The sequence below is a fragment of the Myotis lucifugus genome, unplaced genomic scaffold (genome assembly GCF_000147115.1).
Source record: "Myotis lucifugus unplaced genomic scaffold, Myoluc2.0 scaffold_0, whole genome shotgun sequence".
NCBI lineage: Eukaryota > Metazoa > Chordata > Mammalia > Chiroptera > Vespertilionidae > Myotis > Myotis lucifugus.
In genome coordinates, this window is record NW_005871048.1 from 61810201 (window position 1) to 61829203 (window position 19003).

The 19003-nt window shown below is 39.8% G+C and overlaps 1 protein-coding gene and 1 pseudogene across 2 annotated transcripts in view; both read right to left on the reverse strand.

Moving 5' to 3' along the window:
- The window catches only part of FBXL7 (F-box and leucine rich repeat protein 7), a 318017-nt gene that overhangs the window by 25141 nt on the left and 273873 nt on the right, over nucleotides 1-19003 (reverse strand). The gene's annotated exons all lie outside the window — the stretch shown is intronic.
- Nucleotides 5967-6093, reverse strand: LOC111825620 (annotated as a pseudogene).

Here is a 19003-nt window from a genome sequence, read left to right on the forward strand (position 1 = left end):
AACCCTCCAATCGGCCCTACCCTGAACGTGACTGAGGGTGGCATCGAACCTCCCGATCCGCCCTGCTCTGTGCATGACGGTGCGGCCCCCAACTCCCCAATCGGCCCTGCTCTGAGCCTGACCAGGGGCTGCACTTAGGGATTGGGCCTGCCCTCTGCCACCCGGGAGCAGGCCTAAGCCAGCAGGTCGTTATCTCCCGAGGGGTCCCAGACTGCGAGAGGGCACAGGCCGGGCTGGGGGACCCCCCTCCCCCCCCGAGTGCACAAATTTTTGTGCACTGGGCCTCTAATAGTTTATAAAGCACTTTAAGGTATATTATCTTTCTTTAGACCAGTGGTTCTCAACCTTCCTAATGCCGCGACCCTTTAATACAGTTCCTCATGTTGTGGTGACCCCCAATTTCATGGTTACAAATTGAACATAATTAATGCATAGTGATTAATCACAAAAACAATATGTAATTATATATGTGTTTTCCGATGGTCTTAGGCAACCCCTGTGAAAGGGTCGTTCGACCCCCAAAGGGTCCGTGACCCACAGGTTGAGAACCGCTGACTTAGAACGAAACAATACCACTTTATCAAACATTAACACTGTCACACATGACAGAGTGTTTGCTAGTAAACTTGGTGTAAAGTTCTATGGTAGAACCCAAAGGCGTTGCGACCCACAGGTTGAGGACCACTGCTTTAGACTGAATGCCTTATTGTGGGCAAGTTAGGTATTTTTCCATTTTCATTTTAGTTACCAAAGCCCACAGAGAAATAGTAAATAGCAGCCCTGGAATAAGACTACAGCTTCTGATGCTTGACAACAACAGATGTCAGAATAAGCTGCCCAGGTAATCTGCATTTCAAAGGGCCAAGGAGGAAGGAGCTGGCAGGAGTTACTCCATTAGCCTGCAGGAGCACACTTCTCTCTTGATCCCCCATAGCCAGGATTTACAGATTGGCTTAAAGGTAGTTATCCTCACACTGGCACACTGGTTGAGATTCTCCCATTCGATTGCTGAAACTATGAGATGGGTAATTTTAGAGGCTATTTTGCTCTCATGATGCACTAATGGTTTAAATCACAACTTTACAATTAACCTTGGGCTTCAAATATATAATATATATATTTGAAGTATCTTGCACTAAGTATCAGAATTGGATGATCCTTCCTACAGATGTTGAAATTTAAAAGATCAGATGTGTCTAAGTTGTAATGTTTGCAAATGAAACATCCACTAAAATGCAATACATCTGGCTTATTATAGCACCTTCTTTACCTATTATAATTTAATTGGACATTGTTTTTTTTCTGGAAAAATTTTAAGCATATTCAATGGCTTTTTTAAAACTTGCTGTAAGAGTTTCAATTATATTCCATCGCTCTCTCTCTGCCTCCCTCTGCTAGATTGGAGGCTCAAAGGACTTCATCTTTCCTTTGATTCCTGATGTGTTTTCAGCTCTTATAACAGAGTTGAGCTGACACAAACTATGTGCTTAATAAATATGCATTGAATAGATGGATTCTAAAATATAGAAAATTATATGAGAGATTTCTCTTTCTTCCCAAGATTTTAAATGGTAAAGGCAGTGAGTTAACATCCATGGAAACTACTCAGATCTGTGCAGAGTAGAACTTAAATGAAGGGTAAAATAGAAAATCACTGGAAGTCTACTGTCCCTAGGTCAGGCTTATACTAAACGTAATTGGTACATCTCTGATATGAACAAGAAGATACTTAAAGATTGTACTTTTCTGATATGTCTGAGTGCAGATGGTAGAATTAGGAAGTGATAACTTAGAGTTTTGGAGGTCTTTCTAACACCACTTCATTTCAGTTGAAGTTTCCAAATGGTAATATGTTCCAGCAAAAGAATTAAAAAAGATAAATTATGCAGAGAAAATACTACTATTAATAAGGCTATAATTAAGCTTGACTTCTCTCCCCTCAGATAGTAGATTTTAGTATTTCTTAGATTCTTCTAATTGTGTAGATTATTTAAAAAATACCTCTGTATCAATTTATCCAAAATATTACCACCAAAGTTATCATAAGAAATTAGATCTCCTTCCAAATTTGTTTATTGTACATAGAGTTCACATATTGAAAGGGAAGGCTAATCTGCCAAAATTCTTATTGGATCTCATGTGGATTTCCACTGTCAGGCCATGATCATCTTCAGAGAATATTAAAATTGAGCTGTCAAAGTTCTCCTCTTTACTTGAAAAGAGAGAATGAAGCCTAATGTTCCCAAGAATGTTTGTTTATTATAAAATCAGCACGAATCCGTAGGCAGCAAAATCTCAGACATAAGTCGTAGCAATATCTTTACTGATACAGCTCCTAGGGCAATGGAAACTAAGGAGAAAATAAACAAATGGGACTACATCAAAATAAAAAGCTTCTGCACAGCAAAGAAGCCATCAACAAAACAACAAGAAAGCCCACTGCATGGGAGAATATATATATATGCCAATGTTATCACCGATAAGGTTTTAATCTCCAACATTTATAGGGAACTCATGCAACTTAACAAAAGGAAGATAAACAACCCAATCAAAAAATGGGCAAAGGACCTAAATAGACACTTTTCAAAAGAGAACATACAGAAAGCCAAGAGACATATGAAAACATGCTCAAAGTCACTAATCATCTGAGAGATGCAAATCAAAACAACAATGAGATACCATCTCACACCTATCAGAATGGCTATCATCAACAAAGGACAAGTACTGGAGAAGATGTGGAGAAAAAGGAACCCTCCTGCACTGCTGGCGGGAATGCAGACTGGTGCAGCCACTGTGGAAAACAGTATGGAGTTTCTTCAAAAAGTAAAAAATGGAACTCCCATTTGACCCAGTAACCCCACTTATAGGACTATATCCCAAGAAACTAGAAACACCAATCAAAAAGGATATATGCACCCCTATGTTCATAGCAGCACAATTTACAATAGCTAAGATATGGAAACAGCTTAAGTGCCCATCAGCAGATGAGTGGATTAAAAAATGTGGTACATATACACAATGGAATACTATGTTGCTATGAAAAGAAGGAACTTTTACCATTTGCAAGAGCATGGATGGAACTGGAGAGCATTATGCTAAGCGAAATAAGCCAGTTGGAGAAAGATAAATATCCCATAATCTCACTCATTTGTGGAATATAATGAACACCATAAACTGATGAACAAAAATAGATCCAGAGACAGAGAAACACTGAACAGACCGTCAAACCTCAGAGGGAAGGCAGGGGAGGGTAGCGGTGGGGGGATAAGAGATCAACCAAAAGACTTGTATGCATGCATATTAGCATAACCAATGGACATGGACACTGGGGTGGTGGGGGCTTGTCCTGGGGGGTGGGAGTGGTCAGGGAGGGGTCGATGGGGGGAAAAGGAGACATATATAATACTTTAAACAATAAAAAGAAAAAAATCAGCATGATGAGAATAAATCCTCAGGTTATGAGTGGTCCAACTTCCTCCCACCTCATTCCTTACATTGGCTTGGTTGAAATTTTGTTTGTTGTTTGATTTTACAAGTCTCATCCTTGGTTTTTATTTGGGGGATGCTGCTGAATAATCATGTGTTTGTGGAAGGAAAGCATAAATGGACCCTAGAGGCTGAGATGCTCAAAGCACAGAGCTGTGCATCTGCAGAAATTTACAAGTGCTCTGTTAGTGCACGGATTCTTAGACGTGACTGCACGATGAAATTACTTGGGGAGTTTTAAAACTACACGGATGCCTGGATCACACCTCCTGAGATTATGATTTAATTGGTCTGGGGTACATCATAGGCATTAGAGGTTTTCAAAGCTCTTGGGTGTTCTGTTATGGAAGGGGGTTGAAGAACCAATGATTTAGGGAACCTGAACATACCCGGCATACATTTAATGCAGGTTTCAGCTGATTCAGGTCACATGTAGCTTCTGTGCTTTAACTTAAAAATACCATAGGTGCTCCTATATCCCCTCACTTTGGATCACTGGGAAAATTTCCGTTGCTCAATGTTTTTTCTAAGAAACAGGAGCTTTTGCTTTTCGATGAGGAAGACAAGCCTCCTGATAAATCACACAGGGAGGAATTGCATCTTAATCCCAGGTAGGACTGTTTGGGGTCACGTCAAGAAGGTTGGATGCTATTCCTTGAAGAATAAGCTCTATAACTTGTTAATCTTCAACCACTAGACCCAACAGGGAGGATTTTCGTTGGCTTGTAGCCAGCTATTGGTAAATTTCATAGTGTTTAATACCACTTATTGTCCCTGGGAGGGTATTAAGGTACAATTTCCACCCACTTTTCTCTTCTGCTTGTTTGTCCCCCTGATTTGTCATGACTGTCTGTGATGTAGAGACCCATCCACGTGCTCTCGCAGGCCTGAACAAAGAAGGAAGTGTAATGAGGGAAGGAGCTTTGGTACTGCCTGGACTCTAGGCTTTAGGAAGATAGAAACCAATGTTGCCATTTTTATTAAATAGAGGGAAGTTTGCACATGAGTGGTAGAATGAACACTGAGACTAAGGTGCCGAAGGTCATCTTGGACTTCATCCTTTTATAAGTCCCCCCCCACCCCCCATACCTGACCAAGTAGTTCTCTTAACTCAATAGTTTAAAGATGTTACCACACAAAAGTTAAAATCATGGTGGGAAAACTCGTTGGCTTCAGGAAGGCATCCGTATTAGCATTTTCGGTGGAATTTATAGGTGGATCACAGTAACCACTTCAGCAGAAATTGGAAGGCAAACTTAATAGCTATTGATCAGTTCCTGGATGATATGCAATATAAATTAGATTTAGTTACTATGCATGCACTTTATGCCAGCTCTTTAAATTGACCTCTCAGATTGTCTAGCCACCGGATTTTGACTGAGGAGAAGAGTTCAGGGACATCTAGAGCTTGTGGCACCATAAAGATGTCAGACATGAGGAGGCTGAACTATAGAGTCTGGTGTCCAGGTACCAGGGAGCAGGTGGGTGCTCAGCGTAAAAGTATGGTGGCCATCGGGGCACAAGGAATCCCAGGATAAACTGCTGTTTGTATTTAGACATTGGCATTTCCTCCTCTCTCCATTGGAAGAGCACATATGTATTTAACATGGTTTCACAGACACTAACACACAGTCAATCCTCTCAAGTTTACCAAAATAACCACATGTGATATTTTCAAATTCCCACAAAAGAGCTATTTTATGCATGATTATAAGTAGATTGTGCAGTGATAACCATGACAGGAGGCAGAGTTGGTATCATACAAAGTGTGTTTGGTAAGGTACTTATTAGCTTCCCATCTTCAGGGAGACCCCTAAACAAAGCCAGGAAATGCACGTGGTCAATATTTATATTCGCTAGACACATTGGGGTGGTTTGGAGTCATTTCCAACAACAGCTGTGCAAACCGTTGATGTTGTGGTACTTTCTCAGACTTAACTCTCCATTTGGCAATTCCTACATATGTCCAAACACGGAAAATATTTTCGCTTTTGATACGTAGGAGAATCCAATTTGGGATTTAAATGTCAAGTGAAGAAAAATTATCCATTCTCCTGCTTCCCGTTTCACATGTTACTTTGTTTTCCTCCTGAGCACTCCTTCTCAGTGACAGTGCACACTGCCCTGACTTCCCCTTGAGAAATTCCCAGAGCAAGCTCTTTTGTGCTGTCATAAACATAAGGGGTGAGGCATTGGCTGGAAATGTAAACTTGGATCAAGCTTCCAAAACACAACAGAACAATTGGTGGTCTTGTCGGGTCCAGTCCTTTAATTGGAATAAAACCATAGCTTGACTAGGCTGTACTGTTTATAAGGCTCATCCCCACATATAAACGATTTTTAAAAATTATGGGATCCCCATGTTTATAAATGCAATGAGTCTTTGTTTAAAAAAAGCAATTTATCTGTGTCTTGAATTGTTAAGCTTTTTCTTTTTCCTCTTTCTAGCCCAAAGAAAAACAAAGTACAGTTTGGCCCTTTTTTTAGCAGTCAAGTTTCCCACATTTGGGGAAATTGCAGGGGTCAGCATATCTGGAAAGCAATGGGTAAACCTTGCCCTGGGAAACCACCTTCGTGATCATGGTATCTCCTCTGCCAGGTAAGTAGACTTTTGCCTTTTACTTGAAGGTGAGCCACAATGAACTTGCTCAATGCAAAGAAATCTTTCTGGCCCTTGGAATCGCTCTGGGGAGAGTGTAATTGTTAGAGCAGTAATGTTGTTTTGTGAGCCACGACTCTTGGAAAATATGTGCTTGTGAGTCATAGACACACACGGGTATGTGCGCATGCACACACACGAGCAAACACGCATGCAGATTCCAAAATGTCACCCTATTTTATTAGCAAAGGATTTTCACCTTGGCTCTGTGTACATTACTTGTACCCTGCAAATTAAGGGATGCAGAGAATCTTTGGTTTATGGGGTGAAAAGCCCTATTGGCAGGATGGTCAACCATAAACCAGCATAATGAAGGGGTCAAGTAGGGATAACTGAAATTAGGCTCCATCTGAAGACAAAATATAACTTGGGAGATGTATTGAGTAATATCCACAGGGATTGCCATTGGAGAAAAAGAAAATAGCACATTTCAGAGGAAAGAAATGCCTTTTGGAGACAGGACCAATTTAGGCCTCTCCAACTTAATCAAGTTCCTCTGCCCAGTTTTATGGCCATAGGGAGTACAGTACAAGGTAAATATTCAAGGTCACCCACTTTCTCCCATGTGTGTGTCCTCACCATAACAATTGCATGGCCACACACACATGTATGCATAGAGTACATGCACATGTACACACACATGCGCAGAGTTCAAAATGATTTCTTGATAGTTCTTTCTGCTTATTAGTAGAAAAAGAAGCAGAGACAACACATATCCAGGCCATGTAGTACAGGCTATTCCAGTTATTTGCCTGAGTTGTTTTGCCTCTCCCTCCTTACTTGCCTCTGGTAATTTATGTCTGCACATTTTGAACACGAAAATGTCATTTTAAAATGTATGACAAATGATAATAGGGATTGTTAACTTGTCCAGTTCTGGCTATAAAGATCGTCATAGAAACTGAATCAGGACCTTGAAATCCAATGATGTGTATTTTTAAAAACATTTTGGAGGAAAGTCATTGTGGGAACTGAAATATTTCTTTGATCTTCTACCATTCATGTCGTCATCATCCAAATGGAAACCAATCACCGTGTGTGGTAGGTCCCAAAGATCTAACCTCCAGGTATTAACTTTCTTGCGTAATCACTTCCTCTTGAGTGTGGGCTGGACGTAGTTACACGCTTCTAACAAGTAAAGTTTGGCAGAAGTGATGTCAGTTCTGAGATGGTTATAAAAGACTGTGACTTCCCTCTTACTTGCATTCCCTCTTGCTCACACGGATGAAGCAAAATGCCCCAGACGAGCTGTCCTATGAAGAGGCCCACGTGGCAAGAAAATGAGGGAGGCCTCCAGCTACCATCCTGTGAGGAACTGAACCCTCAGTCTACAACCTGCAAGGAACTGAACCCTGCCAACAAGCATGTGAGCGAGTGTGCAGTGGGGCCCTCTCTGTCCAGCCTTGAGGTGACTGAGGCCCAGCTGACACCGTGAAAGCTGTCTTGGGAAATAAGCAGTATCTGATTCCTGACCCACAGACACGGGGAGGTAATAAAAGCTGTTGTCCGAGCCACCACATTTTGGGGTAATTTGTTATACAGCAAAATCAGTAGCCAATACATCATTCTAAAAACATTCTCCATCGTTCACTGGTAGATTAAAATTTTTTTAAAAAGGTAAACATGCACGTAATAATTTATTATCAGTTTCCTTCCTCCTTTTTTTGGGGGGGGGATGTTTTACTTTTAATTTCACCACTCTTCTTTTTCTAGAATCTGTTAAATTAACTGCAATTAAAATGATAAAAATGTTCCCAATGAAATAAGACTGGTTATACAAACTGAATTCTGTCTTTTTCCTATTAACATCTTGAATTTTATATTTTTAACTATCTATATAGAATTCACTTGTAACTAAATAGTGATTTTAGCCCAGTTTTGTTTATTCTTTTCAGCAATGAAATAATAAATAATAGGTAATCAAGAAAAATAATGAATGATTATTACCCTTTTTTGGTACAAAACAAATTCCCTAAGTATTTATTAGGTAGTTAACTCTACTTGAGTCTGTATAATATGTTTTGGGGGATACTTTGGTATTTATAAACAGATGATCTTTACTTGGCATAGTCTCTCAAAAATAGATGGCTCTTAGGATTTAATTAGTTTTAAGTTCTAGCCACATACTTTTGTCCTCTGCCACCCACTGAAAAATTATCTCCAGATATTCAACAAATAACCAGCAGAATGGCAATGTGGCCAGCTCTGGGGTAATTTGTTATACAGCAAAATCAGTAGCCAATACACCATTCTAAAAACATTCTCCATTGAAATTTTTTTAAAGGTAAACATGCACGTAATAATTTATTACAAGTTTCCTTCCACTATTTTTTTTGGGGGGGGGAGGGGGGAATGTTTTACTTTTAATATACCCAAGACCACATCTTGGATTATTGCCAAAATCTTTTCAATAAAGAATGCCTGTCTCACCACCTATAAAGTGACAAGTGAGTTCACAATGCCCACTTTGGGTTAGAAAAGCCATTTCTTACAGCCCCAAACTGGTATGCATATAACTTGTGATGAGAAACCAATGTGTGGGAAACCTTGTTTGATGAATAATAGCTTTTCTATACATGGATTTTAACATTGAGTATCTCATGACCTATTTTAAATAAGAGTGGGATACACTCGTAGGATGTTCTCTTCTGGGAAAAACCAAAAACTAAACAAAAACAAACTAAACCTTAAAACTGTCTTGTCGTGAATAAATACTTGGGAATGTGCATTCCTCTGGATTTCCCGCTCTGCCACAGTGCTCTCAGTCAGCATCTACACCAAGACCTTCATCATGCCAACACTTGAAAATATAGATAAAAATATTTGCATATTTCTTATCTCACCTCAAATTCTTGAAGAATACATGCTAACGTGTGAATGATAAATGTTAATAGGATGGTTTTAATTACATTGAAGAAGTTTTCAACCATTGAAAGTTGGTGGACATCTTGAAAGATGAGGTGATTCATGATAATATGCCTGAGACTAAGAGCAGGCTAGGTTTTTATTGATTTTTTAAAAATGACTAGACTGACATTAAAAAATCATTTAGTTTATAATACCTATTTTAGCAAAAAATGCTATCTTATTTTTCCACATGACTTTCTGAGATTGGAGCTGTATTAGGCTTCAAAAGAACTGCCGTGGCCGGAGTTTACACGCCAGTGTTATTTCTGCTCTGCAAACTCAATCGTTTCATCTCAGGGATTTGATCAAGGAGGTAAAAACAGTTCTGTGACCACAGAGTCATATTTTCTGCTAATGGGGACTAGAGTGAGAAGAGACTGATTTACAGCATTAAATGACATTTGACTCCACACGATTTATTGCTAATACCGCCTTCCTCAGAACATTGATGTATTTCTGGTTTTGTATGGAGGAGACTTCTGCCAGGTCTGAAATGTGGGTTTTGTAGAAATCTTTATGAAGAATGGGAAGCTGGTTTGATTCTTGGTCACGACAGCAGACATTTCCGGACTCACATGGCCACACCTTAGAGAAGTCAGATGCCCAAGGAAAGCTCTGCACTTGGACACCAGCCTGGACTGGATCCCATAAGAGCGCCTTGTGCCACTCCTGGCCCTGGCCCCTCAGGCATGGGTACACTCATCTCTGGTGGTTTACTGTCACTGGAAGCAGTAGATGGCCTGGAGTGGGCACTCCTGTCAGTCTTATGGGACCTTATGCTCAGTGGCTCCACTTTCTGGATGAGGCGGAATGGCGACATCCCTGGAATTGAAGTCTCAGTGAAGAATTATGTATAATTTGATAGAGAATTACATAATCTTTGCAAAAAAGTAAAAGGATTAACAAAATGAATTTGCTCAAATTTGAAACGATGATAATAAATCTGGCAAAATAATAAAATCATAATAAAATCATCTATTTTGCAAACCATTGTCTTTAAAAAATGGTTTTTAGCTTACTCAGAAAAATAGTGACTCTGGCCCCCCAAAGGACAACCTCTGACAGTGAATAATACTCGTAAGTTACCTCCTGGCTACCCTTATGTAGGGGCTTCCATGCAAAAAGGCAGTGTGGCTTGGGGGGTAAAAGTAAACTTTCTGAAAACAGACTGCTTGGAAAGTTACTTAGTCTCCCTGTTGGTTAGTTTTCTCCTCTTCCAAATTGGAATAGAAATAGTACCAGCCTCATAGGTTAGTGAGGCTTAAATGAGCATGCAGTAGAGATAGGATATAATCAGTACTCTGTATATTATTTTTTATTATTAAATGAAAATATAAAACTTTCCCTAGCCTAATGATTCAGTTTATTTTACTAAGCACAAGTTACAAACCGATGTCTTTAATGGTAAGAATTAGTGCTTTTCAAATTCTATGTTAAAGACAATTTTTTTTTGCTTCCAATCCCTCATAGACCCATACTTCTGCAAAATCAATAAAAATAAAGTACTAGAGAAATGAAATAAACATTGGATAAAGATAGATAAGACCTAAGCCTAAACTTCTGTGTCAGGTGTTTCTGAAAGCTTCCTCTTGATTTCTGTACTCGTCTCTTTGCCATCTGGTCACACAGTTCACAGATGAACACCTGTCTAGAGACCCCCCCCTGTAGAAGGCAGCTGTGTTTTTTCTGCTGTACATATGCACCTCTTTCTGTGTTGGAGAACTCCCCTCCTCCTGAGGTGGCAGTCCCCCATAATTCAGAGACACCCAGACTTGGATTGGGAGCCAGGAAAGAGAAGAGGCAGAGAAAGCAGAGTCAATTCCAAGGGACGGTAGAGACAGCAACAGCAGTGCCCACCGCCTCCAGAGGCAATAGTAGCAGTGATTTCAGAAGCAGCCTGGGAGGTGTCCCTTAGCAGGCCAGTATCCTGCTGGCACTGTGGTCCACTGCCCTTGGCCGGGAGCTCTGGGGATTCGCTTTCAGTTTCCCTTGGAGAGTTAGTGATCTACTTGACATTCTCTTAATGAGCTCTTTCTGCTTAAATTAGCTGGTAGATTTATACCGCTTGAAACTAAGAACCATGAGAAAATTCACACGAATTTAAAAGATAGTCAAGAACATGAGTTGTCCTGGCCTTTGGCATCTCATTGACTCTGGCCATCCTATGGCTGTTTTCAAACGTGTTGGTATTCCATCGTATTACTATCTGTATTATTATCTCACTACTGACCTCAGCTCTACTGACTGCTTTTTCATCTTGTTCCGTATGTTAGAGTCATGTCTGTAAAGACACCCTTCAGTTTCATTCCAGAATCAAGCTGAAACTTGATGAACATTTTATACTGACAAGTTAAGTGACATGGGCCAGGAGGTAGGCCACATGTCACAATTATGAAGGAAACTGGTCTTTCCAGGGTATCCTTTTTTACACTGGGGGAATTTACACTGGGAATCCACTCTTTTGTGGCCTTCAGCAAAAACTTAGCCCTGGAAAGCTGATTCCCAAGACTGTTCCAGTGACATTAATGGACGACAGAGGTGGTTGGTTTCTGCTCATTCAATAAAGGCCTCTTTAACCTCTAGGGAGGCGCAGCGTGGTGTGAGCTCACTCTGGATGCAGCCCTCCCATTAGACAGCAAATGCTGTCTGTCTAGGCTTCTTTTAGAAAAGTTTTAGGAAAGTTTCAGGTTTAGAAAAGGAGATTAGGCTTGAGGATCCCTTCCTCCTTCCTAAATCTGGGAAACTGTGAACTCCCCTTAAAGTTTTCTGATGGCCATTACGAACACGAGCTTCCTATGTGATTAGCTAGCACAATTTGCATCAAAACATTTCCTTTGTGTGATTCTGCAAGGAGAAAAAAAGCACTGTCTGAAATTATGAAAACACGACTTGGCTGGTGGTATAGGTTCCATATCAAAATGCAAATAAATATTGAGAGAGGAAACAACACCCATTGTTGGTGAACTAGCAGGGATTCATGTTTCCACTCACTTTTGTCCGAGCAGCTAGCTAGCTGAAGGCAAGTTCATCTGGGAATGAGAGAGTTCAGGGCAACAGTTCTCGATCCTGGCTGCATATTAAAACAACCCAAGTACCTTGAAAAATTGTATATGTCTACTCCTACTTCCTAGAGAGTCTGATACTCTGGAGAGTTCTCAATGGATAATCCCTGAAACATAGAACGCCCACCAGTTTCTGCACGTGAACCTCAAAGTAACAAACTTCCTTTACTTCTAAAGATAGAAAATTATTATCATGTGTCAGTGTTTCAACCTTTCTTCTTTAAAATCAGGTATATTTGTAGTTTAAATTCCACTTATTTTTGATAAATGGGAGCTTCTACTTCAGTTTCCTTTAAATACATGCTTTTAAAAAATAAATAATTATAAAATCCAACTCAGTAACACCTTTTGGAAAATATTTTTCATTATGTGATGTGGAATGTTTTGCAGAAACGAACTTATTAGTGTGAGACGAAATCCTGTCCACAGGCGATAGTATTAATCATAAGTATTAATGAATTGAAGAACGAGTGACTGAGAAGACATCCTAACCATAATTTTATTTGGTAAACTTTCATGTCAAAAAACAGAGATTTTAAATATTTAATATCTCTGAGAATCTGCTTCTCTACAGATCAATTAAACTTCTTAGATGACTTCATATTTCAACTACCTTTTTTCAAAATTCAGAAGGGTCAATTGTCTTGTCTTAGATCACACAGTTACCTTGAACCTCCAACTTAAAGTGATCCATTCCTACTGAAAAACTGCCATTGGATTCGTATCACACCTGCAACTGTTCACATTCACAGTGGCTTCTCTTTATAACATGTAGACATTGTACTAAGTATCCTAAAGTTCCCCTAGTCTTCCATGCTTATATTTTCATTATGAAAAGAGAAAGACGTAAGGATTTGAATGGAAGAATTTTGCTCAGTCATTTTGCAGAGTTTCTATTGACTTTAAAATATTCAAAGAAAAATTAGAATAATGTGAATAGTGATAGAGATATTAATTTCCTTCATGCTGCTTGTTAATTTATGTGAAGGGTTCATTTAATTATATTTAAATTCCATAGAGATAAAAGAGATTCAGTAGCAAAGTACAAATGACCTATCTTTGTCATTCTAATTCCTTACTGTTTAGATCTGTGTAGTTGGCACATAACATGGGTAAATAAAACTGAATTAATGAAATAATTTCAAAATATTATTTACAGCCATCTCTCGGTAGGTAGCAAAAGATAGATCCTGTGATAGAGGAAATTAACCAGCCAAACAGAAAATTAGTAATAACATTAATGTCTAGTCAACTATTATTTCGACATTGCTGAGCCCATCTGTAGTGCTGGATGGTCATTCTTAAATAATGTGTAATTCTTCCTAATTTGTTGATCTAATCACGTGGCTGTTAGAGAAAATTGCTGTTTTTCAATATTTCAGCAAAAGAGAAGCATTTCTCTTATAACTAGTTCTCGCTGAAAGAATATCAATCTTTCACGCCTGCTCCTCTTCACCTCTAAAGGTTCATCTGCTCTGTGTCTCTTCACATGTTTTCTCACAGGACCTCTTAGCCTTGCCAGACTTTCAGGCCTGGTCCTAACAAGGTTTCAAGTCTCATGTGATTCCACAGATGCAGATCACAGCCTCCCAGCTCCCCAAAGTGCCCGACTACGAGGACCATGTGAGCGTGAAAGTACCATGCAAATCCTTTAGTTGTCTTTGCAGACCACTCATAGACTACCCCACCCTCGAAGTGCTATTTCCCAAACTTTTCATTTTTAGTTTAAGATATCAAGAAATGTCCACTGGCCATTCTGCTTGCTTCATTTTCTTCTTGTTATCTCTTAGCAAAGAAGTCCAACATGATCAAGTTACCGGTGAGGACTTCTGATTAAGCCTGGCACGTGATATTGGTAGACCCCAGTATTAGTGATACTATTTCGCTCTTTGGGAAGCTGAGTTTATTTTACTTTCGGGTGAGCTTATTCATTGGAGGAGAATGCTGAAATGGGCCTCCCTGCCACACTGAACAGGGATGTGCCTTTGAAGCAGGATGGGAATGAGCAATGGGAAGGTGAGCAACCCTCAGTTGGAATGGAAGGTGGGGAGTGCTGGCCTGCAACCGAAAAGAACCTCAGCTCCATCAGAGTCCAGCTGGTGGGAAGCCATGTGCTTACTAACCTGGTAGAAAGGGAATCCCTTCCCATACTCTCTTCTCCAAGGTGAGGCTGATACAGCTGCTCATTCCCATCTTAGAGAGCCCTGGGGACTCCAGCATTTTTGTGTGTGCGCATGTCAGTGTGTGTTGAGAGCATGCACTTCTGCATGGGTATGTGTAACACTTCACAGAGATACCTAAATTGAGTCTAATCCCTACATCATATACGGCAGAAAGTCTGTTCAGTGACCTGTTCTACTAAAATTTCCCAAAGGCACTGCCAAGCGGCAGACTGTCCACTTCAAATTAGATCTCATTGTATCTGTTCTCTCGTACCAGTGCCAATAAGTAGTAAAAACCCAAGAGTGGAGAGCCAGAAAGGGAAGCCATAAAAGGACTAAGAAAATCCCTAACAATTAAGGATTTCCAGTATTAATCTTTTCCACTTGGAGCATGTGCTTTCCAGTCATTTTATTTTTAGAGCCCATTTTTATTGAAAAAGGAGTGTTGATATCCTTTCTTTTGCCAGAGACTAGAGTTCTGTTCACATAAATCAAGGCAGAATTTTGATGAGTGCCAGGCTAGTTTGATCTACAAGGACTCGGTTTTAAAAATATTTACATGGGCACCTTGGAGAGTGGTGGATGTAGTCTCACTTTGATGACAAAATCCTGCTTACTGCCCACCACTGTTTCTGTGTTGCTGTTACTGTTTCCGGAAGCCCCAGTGCTGATCTTCCAAGGCTAGAGTGAGGGTGGGTGCCCCATCACTGCTGTTCTACTGACTAGACTTAGGGCTGGGTGGTGAGGACTAAGAACCAATTAGGATGGACAAAAATACAGGATTAGCCCTCATATCTTAGGAGTGGGAGAGGAAGAAATCTTGGCCGCAGTAATGTATCACAAGTGTCACAGAGCACGTTGAACAACTTAGTGAGAGAAGCCAGAAAGGTAGTGCGGATTACTGTTAATGCAGAAACATAGCCAAGAGGCATGGGTTAGGTTTCAGTAGAACCAAATCAGTAGATTTGGCAGAACCAGTAGGTTTTTATTTCTATCACAATCAGACTTCAATGATATTAAAGAAAATATTTCCACTACGAGAAATAGAAATCGACCTTAAACTAGTCTTCAAGTAAAATAGAATCTGCTGCTGCTGTAACTAAAACGTTCTGATGGTGGCTTGCTTTAGGCTGGCCAAATTCAGGTGTTTTCTGAATAGTCTCAGAGAACTCACTCTTCTTCCACGACCTGGCTCTGATTTCTGCAGCATTGTTTTTATTCATGGAAGGATTCTCTTTCCATGATGGGGAGGACTATCATTTTAAACTTAAGTGGTCCTAATAATTCCAGATCTCCCAAGGAGAGAAACATCTCTGTCTCCAAGTAGCCCTTCCGGTCCCCAAAAGGTCTCTAGTGGGTGAGCAGGCATCATTCGTCCAGCTTCTGTGTAAGAGGTGGAAGCCCCTGATTGACAGCTCCATCCTAACCCCATTAGTTGGGGGATGGGCAGGTCCCAAAAGGAAGGCTCTGAGGAGAGCCAATAGGAACCACAGCTGTCCACTACAAGCCTGCAGGAGATCCTGGTCCCACAGTGGGAGGGACAACTTAGAAAGCAAATGGGAGCTGACCTGGACACAGCAAAAGGGTATTCATCGGAGTGTAGACACTCAGAGAACCAAAGGGGAAAAAATTTGAATTAGAGTTATTATAGAGAGCTCCTGGAGCAAAGACAATTCTGCAACTTTAACTCCTACACTGCATAAAGAAACTCTCCATCAGCACTTCTCGGATCTTTGGAGGAAACTGAGAATTGATGACAGGCCTCTAAATCTCAAAATATCCTCTCTCTAATCCCTCACATCCTCACTCAGCATTTTGCTTTTTCTGTTCTTGGTCTCTGGGTTTCTCTCTCCCTTCTCCCTTTCTTCCTCACCTCCCTTCTCTCTTTTTAAAATAGCTCCTTGAAAACAATACACAATAGTACCATTTGGGGAGGACAATAACTTTCTCAATCCACTTTTACTTAGAGCTGTTTTCACCATAATTGTTGCTGAGATGAAATACCGACCTTTCTATGTTGAGAAAATTAAAAGTGCCTCAAGGGTCAGAGAAAACAATCCTCTAAATACCAGCTTCAGGGAAAATGCCCACATAAAGTGACTGCTCCCTTCCTGACACTACAACATGTAATTCTCTGGTTTTCCCAGAAGAATAGATCTCCTGCCCATTTTTATTATCTTCAAAGACTCCGACAATGGGACCCCTCAGCCCAGAAAGCCGGCAGTGGCCAAACAATTCTTACAAACAAACAATTGTGTGGATTTTTTTTTTCTAAGATGAAATCTACATGACCAAATCTGTTACTGGAGAAAAGGTTCCCGTTGACCAGAAATGGTGCACAAATGGGACAAATGTAGACCTTGCTTTTGGTTATGCAGAGCATAGCTGCAATTCTACACTTTGTTACATGTTCACACAACAATGAACCACAAAACAGCAATTATAAGTGAGTGAAGTTGATCAGTGGTGCTAAGAAAAGATGTTTTCTAACCTTAGGTAGAATTAATTAAATTACTGAATTCAATGTCTAATCTATATATATAAAAGCCAAGTGACCTGACCGACCAGTTGCTATGATGAGCACTATGGCCAGCCAACTGGCCCAACCAGTGGTGGGCTGGCCAGCCAACCTCCCTCAGCCCCACCCCCCCAGCTGACCCTGCCCCTAATCAGCCCCCAACATCCTGATCAGGGGTGGGGCTGGCTGGCCAACCTCCCGTGTCCCCTACCCCTGTGCGGCCCAGTCCCAATTGGCCCCGATCAGAGCAGGCCGGCAGGACCCCACCAGTGCACGAATTCGTGCACTGGCCTCTAGTATATAATATGCCTATCAGAAAGCCAACAATACATTTACAAGTTATAAATATATATTTGTTGAAACATGAGTATACACATATGTGCATTTATTCATACACATAATCACATGTGATCAAAAATTTTCAGGTGTTAGTTACTTCAAGGAGAAATGGTTCCTATATTTGTAACTTTAATTTTATCTGTGACTAAGGCCCATCATTTATATGAAATGGGGTAGAATGAGCCAATTTTTGTCCAAACTTAACCCGAGAGTTTAATTAGAAACATTAGGAAGATGCATTATGGTAAGAAAATATATTTGGAGTGTGTAAGGCATAGAGAAGCACGTATTTTCCAATTTACATATAAATCATACTTAGATCTTCCTTAATTTGAAGGTCTTGTAAATTTTAATCCTAGCTGTTTTTAAAATAAAAAAAAAACAGACAATAAACAAAAAACTAACACTTGGCCAAGGTAGCTTGCTCCATTTTGAATTCACTGGAGGAAGTTACTCAAGACGAGGTAGTTTACAAATTATCAAATTATCTAACAAATATTACATTAGATCATTCCTACCACAACATGTCTGCAAATGAATCTAATGGACACATAAGGGTATGGCCTGTCCTGTATAAACATAAGTACTTCAAAATCAATGCCCTCAGAGCCTTCTACAATTCTCAGATCCCTTGGAGCTAACCACTACAGAAAACCTTGAGCAGCAAAACCATTGGTTTTCTCCTTAAAACCCTTCTTTCATCCAGTGAATCCCCAAAAAGAACACTTTTCCTGACCAAAACGCTGGCTAAATCGTTTAGTGTAGAATAATCCTTTACCTTTACTATCGATGATGATGTGTTATTCATGGTTATGTCAATCGAGTGTTTGAGTCATCTTCATAAACTATATATATATATATATATACTATATATATATATATATATATATATATATATATATTTCCCCATTTTTTTCATCCTTTAGTAGCTGTAAGGTTGAAATTTGCTATAGTTCTCTTAGAGTGTAGTAGAACTTCCATGTGAAAATAGAAATGAAAGAAGACTGGAATATGAAGCCATGAACTTGGAAAGAACTCCAAACTGCCATCTTGACGAATACTATATTTTCTTGAGCCAGTGTGCCAGCTCGGAACAATTGTTTAACTTGTCTGTTTCTATTTCCTCAATTTATGGCTGTTGGTCCTTGAAACAAAAACATTTTGAACACATGCGTCAAATAATTATATACATATACACACATATATCAGAAACTGTATGTTATATATTAAAACCCACCCTTTGCAAGTCATCTTTGCATGTATCTGTTAGTAGTTAAAAACGTTCAGAACTTTATTGGAGGAGAAAGGAAATCATCTATTTCTGCATAATTAAAACTAAGTTCAAATATGTTTTCTGGTCACAATCCAATCATATTGGTTTCTCACTTTGCCTTGGATCACAAGGAAACATTCATTACTTTTACCAACTTACCCCCTTGCTAATCAACTTTAAATAGTTCCTCATTTCTAGAACATGGTTTTTAAACTGTGTTCCTAAGAGCTCTAGGGTTCCACGGACCTCTATCAGGGGCTGCTTGTGAAATGAGGGAGACCCTCCATAGCTGGTTTCAGAGTTCTCCTCTACCCAATAGTGCATTTTGACTTAATCTGAATAACAAATTAAATACTTGTATCCTTGAGATTTACATTTCAAAGAAGGACCCACCACTAGAACCAAAAGTTACCATAGGGTTCAAAGCCTCGTGGATGAGAGTGCAGAAGAAAATGTGAATTCATTTCACTAAAATCTTCAACCCGAGTCCATTTAAGCCTGCGTTTTAGGAGAGGACGAGTGAAGAGGAAAATGGAAGGAAGGAAAGAGGAGAAGAGGGAGAGTTTTCAAAAACAGAATTTATAGAAAGTGGGTGGA